The sequence below is a fragment of the Rattus rattus genome, chromosome 8 (assembly GCF_011064425.1).
Source record: "Rattus rattus isolate New Zealand chromosome 8, Rrattus_CSIRO_v1, whole genome shotgun sequence".
Classification (NCBI taxonomy): Eukaryota; Metazoa; Chordata; class Mammalia; order Rodentia; family Muridae; genus Rattus; species Rattus rattus.
In genome coordinates this window covers 114,343,303-114,354,460 of record NC_046161.1, presented here as the reverse complement: position 1 = coordinate 114,354,460, position 11,158 = coordinate 114,343,303, and positions in this window count along the sequence as shown.

The following is an 11,158-nucleotide window of genomic DNA, read 5'->3' as shown; positions in this document are numbered from 1 at the left end:
CCTGGGTGGTACACCTGGGTGATAATCGGTTCCTGTCTTTTGTTCCTCTTTCCTTGGTTCCTGAGGGCTTAAGCTGGTTTTCCCACTGTGCTTCCTGAATTTTCCACCTGGTGTACTTGGGGTATATATTCGGTGAATAAAGCAAAAGATTTGGCATTCTCATGACATGAATGACCCGAGTATGCGTTTTGTTTTGTTTTGTTTTGTTTTGTTTTTTGCTTTGTTTTTTTTTTTCTTAAACCTGCAGGCTTACACCCGGCTTTCGATACCTCGTCAGTGTGGGCATTGACAAGACTGTTTTAGGGTAAAGGAACCAGGAAGAACCTGGGAAGATGGACAAGAGAGAAGAATATGGGCAAGACAGAATGGTGTTTGCTTATGTAAGTGTGATGGTTTGGTAGGCAAAACTGCCTGCTGCTGAGTCTGACAACCTGACTTTTAACCCCAGCACTTGGGAGGCAGAGGCTACTGGATCTCTGCAATCTCAAGGCCAACCTGGTCTACAAAGAGAGTTCCAGGATAGCCAGTGCTATAATACAGATAAACTGTCTCAACAAAACAAAACAAAAACAAAAAAACAGAAATAAACAAATAAAAAACCACCACCACCACCAACAACAACAACAAAAAAGCAAAAACTAAGTTTGAAATACTGCCCCAGCCCTAGGAAGCTTTTGAAGAGATAACAGTTGAACCCTTGCTAGAGGCAGCTAGGCTAGCTATCACCACACCTGCCCCCTGACAAATTTTGCTAAGCTATGCCCAACACCCAAACTATACTTATAGCCAAGCTTCCCTGAAAGTCACACGACCGATAAGCTTTAAAACAAACAGGGTATAAAACATAAAAATAGACCTATTTATAGTTTTTGTTGAGAAAAAATATTTAAGGGACAGAGGGGAAAGAAAGTAAGACCTAGGCCTAGGTTGTATTGCCCAGAATTGTCAGTGCTGCAAAGAGTGGGGTCACCACACTGTTAGCTCCACGGCAGGACACAAAGCCAGTGTGCATGAGACAGCACAGAGGCTTCTCAGAGAAATGCATCCAAGCCATCCAAAGACATAGACTGTGGTTCACTAATTCTGCCGGAGAGGAGGGCATTTCCGACTAAGGCAGCCTTGTCTGTGTCTATCCCCACTGCCCTCAGCCCCACCCTTCCCAGTCCGCAGGAGGAAGTCCCACCATCTCAGCTTACCATCTTCTCCTATCCCTGATCACTCTGCTGTCAGGTGCCTTCCTGTCACCAGCCTCTCCACTGAGGTGACTAAGGCAATGAGGGTCTCTGGCCAATCTGGGGAGAAAAGTCATAGCAGAGCTGGTTTAGAAGCCTGGCTGTGCGGTGCTGTCACTGGAGGCTGCAAACGATGAGAGGGTGGGGTAGGCACAGGATGCCGGCCAGCCAGATGTGCCAGCCAGATGTGCCAGTCCAGTTGGTTCCGATCTGTTTTAGGAAAGCAAGCTTGTGGACTACTGGAGGAACACCTGGGTTCTACTCAGAAGGTCACCTGCTCTGTGACCCAACTTTGCCATACACTTCTCCAGAGCTATGTCCATCAGGAAAATGACAGCAGGATGAGAACCAAGCCCTGTGTTTAAACTACTTAACGCCCTCTCTACCAGGAGGGCAATCCTTGAAAACCTCACACTCACTCAACAGTTATCTTCCTTCCACACACAAAGGAACAGCATGGAAGGAAGAAGTAAGTCTGGCAAGCTGGGGCCTGACGAGGCTCTGGCTCATATCCGAGGGCGGTGTGGTCTCCAGCACTAACAGGCCTGACCCTCTTTCCCCCACAGGCAGGTGACTGAGAGAGCCGGTTGCACAAGCTTAGGAGGGAGCTGTCTCTAGCTCTGTGCTCCCTGTTCTGCCCCTGGTTTGGTACACTGACCTCTTGCATGGTGCAATTCATAGAGTAGTGTGCCTGTCTGGGCTTTGGGTCACTCTGGGGTGACCACAGAGGTACTCCCCGCCTCCTGTCAAGTTCCTGAGTCACATGAATGAGTTCACTCAGCCCCTAGCCTGTGACAGTGCATTCAAGGCTCAAGGAAGATTTTTCTTAACCTGTGTTACTCATCCTAAGACTAAAAGTGCACCAGGTGGTTCCCCTGGGGCAAATTATCTGCAAAATTAAGGCCTGAGAGGCAACAAACTCCTCTGTGTCGGGTTCACAAAGGGGTCTTCATCCAAACTGTGGCCTATTCCTCTCAAACTGCACTGGGCATTTTGAACTATTTGTTCAACATTAAGCACTAGTTGTGCCCTAAAGGAATCCCCCTCTGCTAACCAGATTAAGCCACTTTGTTCAAAGAAGCTTCCTCCGGACTCAGACTGATCCCCCCCCCCACGCCACCCCCTTTGTTCCAAGTGAATTAAGCCCTGGCCCAACTGTTTCCAACCAGTTCAACAGGTCTGGGTCCAGAGTGGACCACCATGGCCTTGTTTTGGAAGCTGAAGGCACTATTACCCTCCTTTTCTTTTCTTGGGAGGAGGGGATGCAGTGAGTAAATAAAGTGTCTTATAGACAAGGAATCTCCTATTGAATAAATCCAGATTGTGTGTGTGTGTGTGTGTGTGTGTGTGTGTGTGTGTGTGTGTATGTGTGTGTGTGTGTATGTGTGTATGTATGTGTGTATGTGTGTATGTGTGTGTGTGTGTATGTATGTGTGTGTATGTGTGTATGTGTGTATGTGTGTGTGTGTGTGCATGTGTGTATGTGTGTGTATGTGTGTGTGTGTATGTGTGTGTGTGTGTGTGTATGTGTGTGTATGTGTGTGTATGTGTGTATGTATGTGTGTATGTGTGTGTGTGTGTGTGTGTGTGTGTGTGTGTGTGTGTGTGTGTGTGTGTGTGTGCCCCTCTGCATATTGGGGGAGGGCATACATGGTATCAGATCCCCTGGTTCTGGAGCTACAAATAGTTGTGAGCTGCCCAAGATGAGTGTTGGGAACTGAACTTCAGTCCTCTAAAGGAACAGCAAGTATTCTTATCCCTGAGCCATCGATGGCTCCGGCCCCTATCCTCTTCTAAAAATGACAGCTGTGCTTACTCAGAGTTCAAACAGCTCTTGAGGGCAGTGGTGGGGTAGCAGGACAGTACACACATTCTTGGCCAGATCGGTTCATGGATATTCTGTTTGTTAAGCACTACTTACCAAGCAGGAACATAAAGATGAATAAGAGGAAGACAACTTCCTGTCTGAGAGCTGAGACTTCCAGGTGCAAATGAAAGAAGTTTGTCTCCAGGGTTCTCTTTCCAACCTAGCACTCACCTCTAAGCCCAGTACATGGGAGGAGGCTGAGGTAGGAGTACTGTACTGGTTTGAGGCAAAGTGAATCCCAGGGCAGTCTTAGCTATAATGTCTCAACAGCAACCACAACAACAACAACAAAAACAACAACAACAACAACAACAACAACAAAAACCCAGAGGGGTGTGGCACGTTCATGTTAGCAGCTGCAGAGTCATCCCATCTCAGTCATTTTCATCAAAAGTCTTTCCCAATATCGTGACTAGAGTCTGTTAAGGTTTAATTCCAAATAACTAAGTTTTAAAAGAGGTGGAGGTGGGGCTAACATGGTTCAGCTTTTGAGGCCACTTACTGCTCTTGCAGTGGACCAGGGTTCAGTCCCGAGCATCCACACGGTGGCTCACAAGCATCTGTACCTCCAACTCTGAGGGATCAGAGGGGTCTTCTGATAGCAGTCTCCTGTACATACGTGGCACGCAGACATGCACTCAGGCACATATAAAATTAAATAAAAAGGAGTATATTTTTTAAAAAAGAGAGAGACCCAAGGCTTTAAAGGAGATATCTTAGTCAGTAAAGAACGTACCTTGCAAGCAGAAAGCTGCAGCCTCAGAACCCAGGCAAATCTAAATAAAAACCAGGCATGGTGCTGTCCATTTGTAATCCCAGTGCTGGAGAGGCTAAGACAAGCAGATCCCTGGGGTTCACTGCCAGCCAACCTAACCTACTTGGAGCCAGTGAAAGACTCTATCTAATGGAAGAGGGAGAGGAGAGAGAGGAGGAAGAAGAGGAGGAGGAGGAAGAGAAGGGGAGAAAAGAAGGGAAGGAAGTAGGGAAAAAGAAAGAAAAATCAAGGAAAGGAAAGGCAGACACCTAAGGAATGGCACCCAAGGTTGTCTTCTGAATTCCATATATTTTCTCTCTCTCTCTCTCTCTCTTTCTCTCTTCTTCTTCTTCTTCTTCTTCTTCTTCTTCTTCTTCTTCTTCTTCTTCTTCTCTTCTCTTCTCCTTTCCTCCACACCATCACACACACTGTTTCCTATAGAATACAGTAACACTGTTTCCTATAGAATACAGTAACACTGTTTCCTATAGAATACAGTAACACTGTTTCCTATAGAATACAGTAACACTGTTTCCTATAGAATACAGTATCATTGAATGACTTCAGGAGCTCTGGGACCTGACTAAGTGTTAAATTCCTGAAGATACATTTCACTGAGATTTGGCAAGAGATATTTACCTAATTCACAGCCACATTATAGTTCAATTGTCATTTGACCTACTACTGTAGCAATGACTTCAATGAGTCCTCCCTCTACCCACTGTGATGAGTCACAAGAACAAGCCCAGAAGGTATCCCTTATGACTTGCCCAAACCTGGTCAACATCAGAAGTCTGTGGGTAATTCAGGAAGATGAACGCAGCTCAAAGTGGGCAGAGCCAGAAACAGTCAGTCAATGAGTTTTTTAAGAGACAGAGGCAGGCAGATCTCTGTGTGTTTGAGGCCAATCTGATCCACACAGCAAGCTCCAGGTCAGCCAAGGCTGCATAGCAAAACTTGTCTAGGGAAAAGAAATGTAAAAGAGTCAGTGAGGTGGTTCAATGGGAAAAAGACCTGACAACCTGAATCAGGCATGACGACAGTGCTTGCCTTGAATCCCAGCACTCGGGGGCAGAGACAGGTGGATCTCCGTAAGTTCAAGGCCAGTCTGGTCTACAGAGCTGCTTCCAGGACAGCCAGGGCACTCAAAAACTGTGTCTCCAAACAAAACAAAAGCCAAACCAAACCAAAACAACAAACAAACAAAAGCCAGGCAACCTGAGTTCAATTTCTAGGGCCCATGTGGTAGAAAAAGAAGACCAATTATTCTCTGACCTGCACATGCAAACTATGTCACAGGCAAATTCATATACGAATTAAATAAATAAATAAATAAATAAATAAATAAATAAATAAATAAGAGGTGCCTCTCAAAATGACCTGAAACAAAAAAGCAATTGCTGGTAAAAAAAAAAAAAAAAAAAACACTATGTCATTTTTCTGGATTTGGAGACATTTGTGATCTTTTAAAATTGTTTCCGGGGTTGGGGATTTAGCTCAGTGGTAGAGCGCTTGCCTAGCAAGTGCAAGGCCCTGAGTTCGGTCCCCAGCTCCGAAAAAAAAGAAAAGAAAAAAAATAAATAAAATTGTTTCCAAGTTTGTAGTTTATTGTGACTTCTTTCCTTATTCTAAATAAGCACTTTTTATATCTGACTTTAAAATTTGTAACTTTATAATTTTTTTTTCTTAAACTGATCAGTTTAACTTGTAGAAACTTGTGTGCATCCTGCCTGTGCTTCATGGTTTGTTTGTTTTTGTTTTTTGTTTTTTTTGTTTTTTTTTTTTTTTTTTGGAACTGGGGACCGAACCCAGGGCCTTGCGCTTGCTAGGCAAGTGCTCTACCACTGAGCTAAATCCCCAACCCGTTTGTTTGTTTTTTTAAGAAACTGTATCCCATTTCGTTATTTGTATGTGTGTGCAGGCACAATTAGACCATGGTGCACATGTGGTAGTAGGAAGACAACTTTGGGGAATTGGTTCTCTTCCTCCGCCACGTGGATTTTAGAGAGCTAACTCAGCTTGTCTGGCTTGGCAACAAGCACCTTACTCACTATGCTATCTTGCCAGCCCTTACGTATTCTTATTTTAATGGACTGTGTTTCTTAGTATTTTCCTATGAAAAGGCGTATGAGGCACACACCCCTACCCCATCTATTCTTTTTCTATTTTACCACTTCCGGTAGTTTTGCTGGGCTTATAATGTTAAGACCTTCCAGGTTTTTGAAAGTACTGTCTTCCAGATTCAAATCCAAGCTACCTTCATGCTTGTTCTTTTTGGAAAGGCCCATTTCTTGCCCCTGGGAGTTGTAGAATCTGTTCGTTCGAGGTTTCTGAAATCTCACCACGGTGTGTCTTAATGAGAGTCCACAATATTTGTTGTTCAAGACACTCCATAGGATGTCAAATCTGGAAACTTGTGTCACTCTTGTGTCGTTGTTGGTAACCTCTTGTTTTATCTGCTCTTTTCCAGGGAACCTACTAGAGTTCATGAGTTCCAGCTTAATATTCTTCCCTCCAGTCTTTTGTGTGTTGAGCAAGCCCTCTACCACTGAGCTACACATTCAGCATCTCTGCTTATTTTAAAAACATGTACTATTGTTGAATTATTTTCCAAAATTCTTTAAATTCCCCTAAATAGAAAAAAAGAAAAGTTTAGCTGGGTGGTGGTGGTGGCACATGCCCTTAATCTTAACACTCGAGAGGCAGAGGCAGGTAGATTTCTGAGTTTAAAGCTAACTTGGTCTACAGATTGAGTGCTAGAAAAGCCAGGGCTACACTGAGAAACCCTTTCTTGAAAAACAAACACAAGAACAAAACAAAATTGAACAAATTTCCCTAAACTGTTTTATTACAACCTGTTTCTGTTTTATAGCTACAATGTTGCCCATATCTTGCTTAGGGAGTTAGTAGTCGGTTTTTTTGTTTGTTTGTTTGTTTGTTTTGTTTTGTTTTTCTTTCTTTCTCTTTTTTCGGAGCTGGGGACTGAAGCCAGGGCCTTGCGCTTGCTAGGCAAGCGCTCTACCACTGAGCTAAATCCCCAACCCCGTCAGTAGTCGTTTTTTGTCTGACTTTGCTCTTTCCTTTTCTCCTGTACAGCCTTTCCCCATCATGCTACTTTTTCTTGTTTAGTGAGTCAATTTTCAAAGTTTTCCTCAGATGGCAGATGTGGTCAGAGTTTAGAAGTGAGACCTGCATTGTGGGTAGATGAATGAGCTAGGAGCTTCATGGGAGGTGCTGGCCAGCTCACCGCTGCCGGTGAGGGTCCAGTCAGTGGCCTGCTGAGATCCAGTAGGAAGGATGAGCAGTTGGCAGCCCCTGGACTCCCAGCATTTTAGATGCAGACATTTTCTAAATCTATCTTTAGAACACTTCCAGGCCCTCAGCTATGCCAGCAGCTCTGAGCACAGATCTCGAGATCTCCGTGTCTCCAGAAGCCGTTGCTCAGCCAGGAAGAAGGCAGGAAACGGCTCTAGCAGCTAACTATAGGACTTCTCTGCAGCTCTCTGCCAGCCTCCCTTATTTTAGCAGCAATAGCTAAAAACACTTTCTCAACCCCAGTTCCGGAATTGGAGCTGCCATTTCCTGAGTGGAATTTTGTTTCCCTTTTCTTTTGAGGATTTCACAGTGTAAGTCCTATTATCAACCTCGCCCCTCGCTAGATTGGGGGGTCTACTTTCTCTCTGCTCCCAAGGCTGATTTAGAGCCTGTTCATTCTCTTTCCAGCCTCGGATCAGTTTTACTGCTGTCTTTCTTCTCAGCCTTTGTAAACTTCTGTGATTTTAAAATCTCTGTTCTTTTAGCCTTTCTAGAAGAGTTTCAGAAGAAGTCAAAATGAGGTGAGATAGTCTATTCTGTTCTATGACTTTGTTTTCTTATTTGAGATAGAGTCTCACTACGTATGATCCAGACTGCCCTCAAACCTGTGATCCTTCTGCATCACCCTCAGCATGATCCAGCCATTCACAGGGCCTATTTTAAATTTTAAAAAATTGCACATATATCTATTTATTTTGTGTGGCGTACATGTTACAGCACACATGTGGCGGTCAGAGGACAACTGTTCCTGAGAAAGAGGAATTGGTTCTCTCTTTCCACCATGTTGGGCCTGGGGATCAAACTCAGCATCAGAACTGGTGGCAAGTGCCTTTACCTACTGAGCCATCTTGCCAGACCCACAGGATCTATTTTAAAGCTCACATCTCAGTTTGCCATTTCTCTCCTGCAGCAAGCAGGTCTAGCTGCCTACAGTTTCACGACTTTTCCCATTCCTCCATGTGAAGACGGGAGAGCTTGCTCATAGCTGGCTGGTACTTTTTTCCAAGAATGAGAATGTCACCTCAGGAGATCTTGACTAGTGGTACAGGTTGGTCACCAAACACATGACTCCTTGCTTTCCTCTCCTCAACTTTGCTGCTGTTCTCTGGACCATCATTAATCTTCACATCTGGGGCTGGAGAGATGGCTCAGCGGTTAAGGGCACTGATTGCTCTTCCAGAGGTCCTGAGTTCGATTCCCAGCAACTACATGATGGCTCACCACCATCTGTAATGTGATCTGATGCCCTCTTCTGGTGTGTCTGAAGACAGCATCAGTGTATGCACATGCATAAAGTAAAAATAAATCTTAAAAAAGAAAAATCTTTACATCTGGGAAAGACCCATTTTTCAGAAAGTCAGGTGTCAACTGTCTCAACCATGGAAGTCAGTTAAGCAAATGTTGGAGAAATGAGTTGTAAATAAAATAATTTTTCTTTAGGATAAACTTGTCAAGAAGCATTTTTGATAGTTCTCTCCCTCCTGTTATTTTCTCTGGGAAACAATATGTTTATTTAGTGATACACAAATCTGCCTAACAATGCAAACCACTTAATTACCAACCTCGGTCAAATAAGGACGGCTTATTGAACTCCACACCCTAAGACTGATCGATTATGGCTATAGGTCAGACTTGGGAGCTGACTGTGACATTGAATTAAGATCCCATAGGGCTTTTTTAAGCTTGAGATCCACAAACACCTGTGCCAAGTTATTCTGCCAATCAGGATTCAGGGATAGGAGATTTCCTTAGGAACGTGCCTTTATTGTATACTCCCAGTGATTGGGGTATTCAACTGTGGCAGGGGACTTGCCTTGTCTAACATTCATGTCTTAACTTGTCAACCAGAATGGAACTTGTCTCATATTCATGTCTTAACTGGCCAACCAGGATGTCAGTTACCAAGTAGGATATCAGTTCACAGGGAGGTCTTGGGAACTTGAACTTTACTCAACCCCTATTCAAAACAGAAGACTTATTCCAAATAATTTCTTGTATTGGAGCAGGTGTCTCTCTTACGTTGGGGTCCATCCCAGGGGCAGCTTATAAAAGCAAATACCGTAAAAGCTTATACACACAGGTGCCAAAAGTGCTACTGGGTGGTTGGTTTGACTCCAAGTTCATTGTGGGTAACTACACAAAGCAGTTCTACTGACTTCTGTCATATTTGGTTTCCGAGGGCACAGAACATAACAGAATATGTAATCAGCTTGGACATGAGAAAATTTCCTAGTAACAGCAGAAACAACATATGAGAAAAAATTCTTTATAATATTATAACAGCACAAAATGGCAGGCTAGGCGAGTAACAGCTACCTAGACCTTAACATTCCATCGAGGCCTTAACATTTTACCTAGGCCTAGGGATTGCCTAAAACCACCAGAAAACAAAGATATTTGCATTATTATTCATAACAGAAGCAAAATTATAGTTACGAAGTAGCAATGAATAATTTCATGGTAGGGGGTCACCACAACATGAGGAACTGAAGGGTTAGGCCTTAACAATAAGGAAAAGATGTTTCATAGTTTGGTCACAGTAAATATTTATTTATTTATTTAGTTAGTTAGTTAGTTAGTTAGTTTTTTCAAGACAGGGTTTCTCTGTGTAGCACTGGCTGTCCTGGAACTTGCTCTGTAGATCAGATTTGCCTCGAACTCAAGAGATCTGCCTGTTTCTACACACACACACACACACACACACACACACACACACACACACACACACCCCAGTGGTAGAATTAAAGGCATGAATGAGCCCCTCATGCTCAGCCATAAACATTTTTAAAAAGTTTAACTTTTTCATCAAGATTCCTTTTTCTTGCTGGACATAGTAGTACACACCTTTAATCCTAGCACTTAGAAGGTAGAGACAGGCAAACCTCTGTTGAGTTGAGACCAGCCTGGTCTACACAGTGAGTTCCTAACCAGCTAGGGCTTAACTGAGAAACACTGACTCAAAACAAAACAAAACAAAACAAAACACAATAATAATTCAGCAGAGAACCAAGAATTGCCAGTGAGGTAAGTGAATTTAGAGCCTGGAGTCTGAGATCCAACGTCCAGTTTATAGACCCTTCTGTAGATGGAGCTGTGTTAAGGTCTTGCCTCGGCTGCTCAGAACTGGAGAGTGCTTGTTTCTTTCTTCAGTGGAAACTGAGGAAGAGATGAAGATCTGGAGAAGCAACTTCTCATCTCTGTTGACTATTGGGGTTGGGGAGGTATGACAAGCTCAGCTCTTCCAGAAGCAGAAGAGAAGTTGAAGGTCACACTTTGACCGATACTGGGGCATGGGCTTCTGTTCCCGGCCTAGGTTCCTGGAGAGATCTGAGTAGCCTTGGCCCATGGGCACAGTAAACCCATAGGGCCACAGAATCCTTTGGGCTGAAATCTGAGGTCATGGACCATCTACCATCACTCCCTGTGTTGGTATCAGGAATTGCCTTCACCTCTGACACCATTTGGTCACCGTTGCCATGGCAACGGCCATACATTCCCAGTATTCCTTTGGTTCAATTTCCAACTCCACCTGGAAGCAGTTACGTCATATTCCAAATAAAAGGCAGACAGCTTCTGCCCTCTCTTTCTTTCTCCTCTTTCTCTTCTTTCTCTTGCCTCTTCCCCTTGTCTCCTTCTCCCATTAAATCTCTTCACATGGAACCATGTTGGTTTTGTGTGCTTTATCCCAGTGGGTGCCAGCCGATATTTAAACAACAACATCCTGTGATTTGATTCAGGACATGGTACAGCCTGTGGCAGTAGTCTTCAACCTGTGGGTTGGGACCTCTTTGGAGGGTCAAATGACCTTTTCATAGGGATTGCCTAAAACCATCAGAAAACAAAGATATTTGCATTACTATTCATAACAGAAGCAAAATTGTAGTTACGAAGTAGCAATGAATAATTTCATGGTAGGGGGTCATCACAACACGAGGAACTGCATTTAAGGGTTGCATCGTTAGAAAGGTTGAGAACCACTGGCCTAGAGGA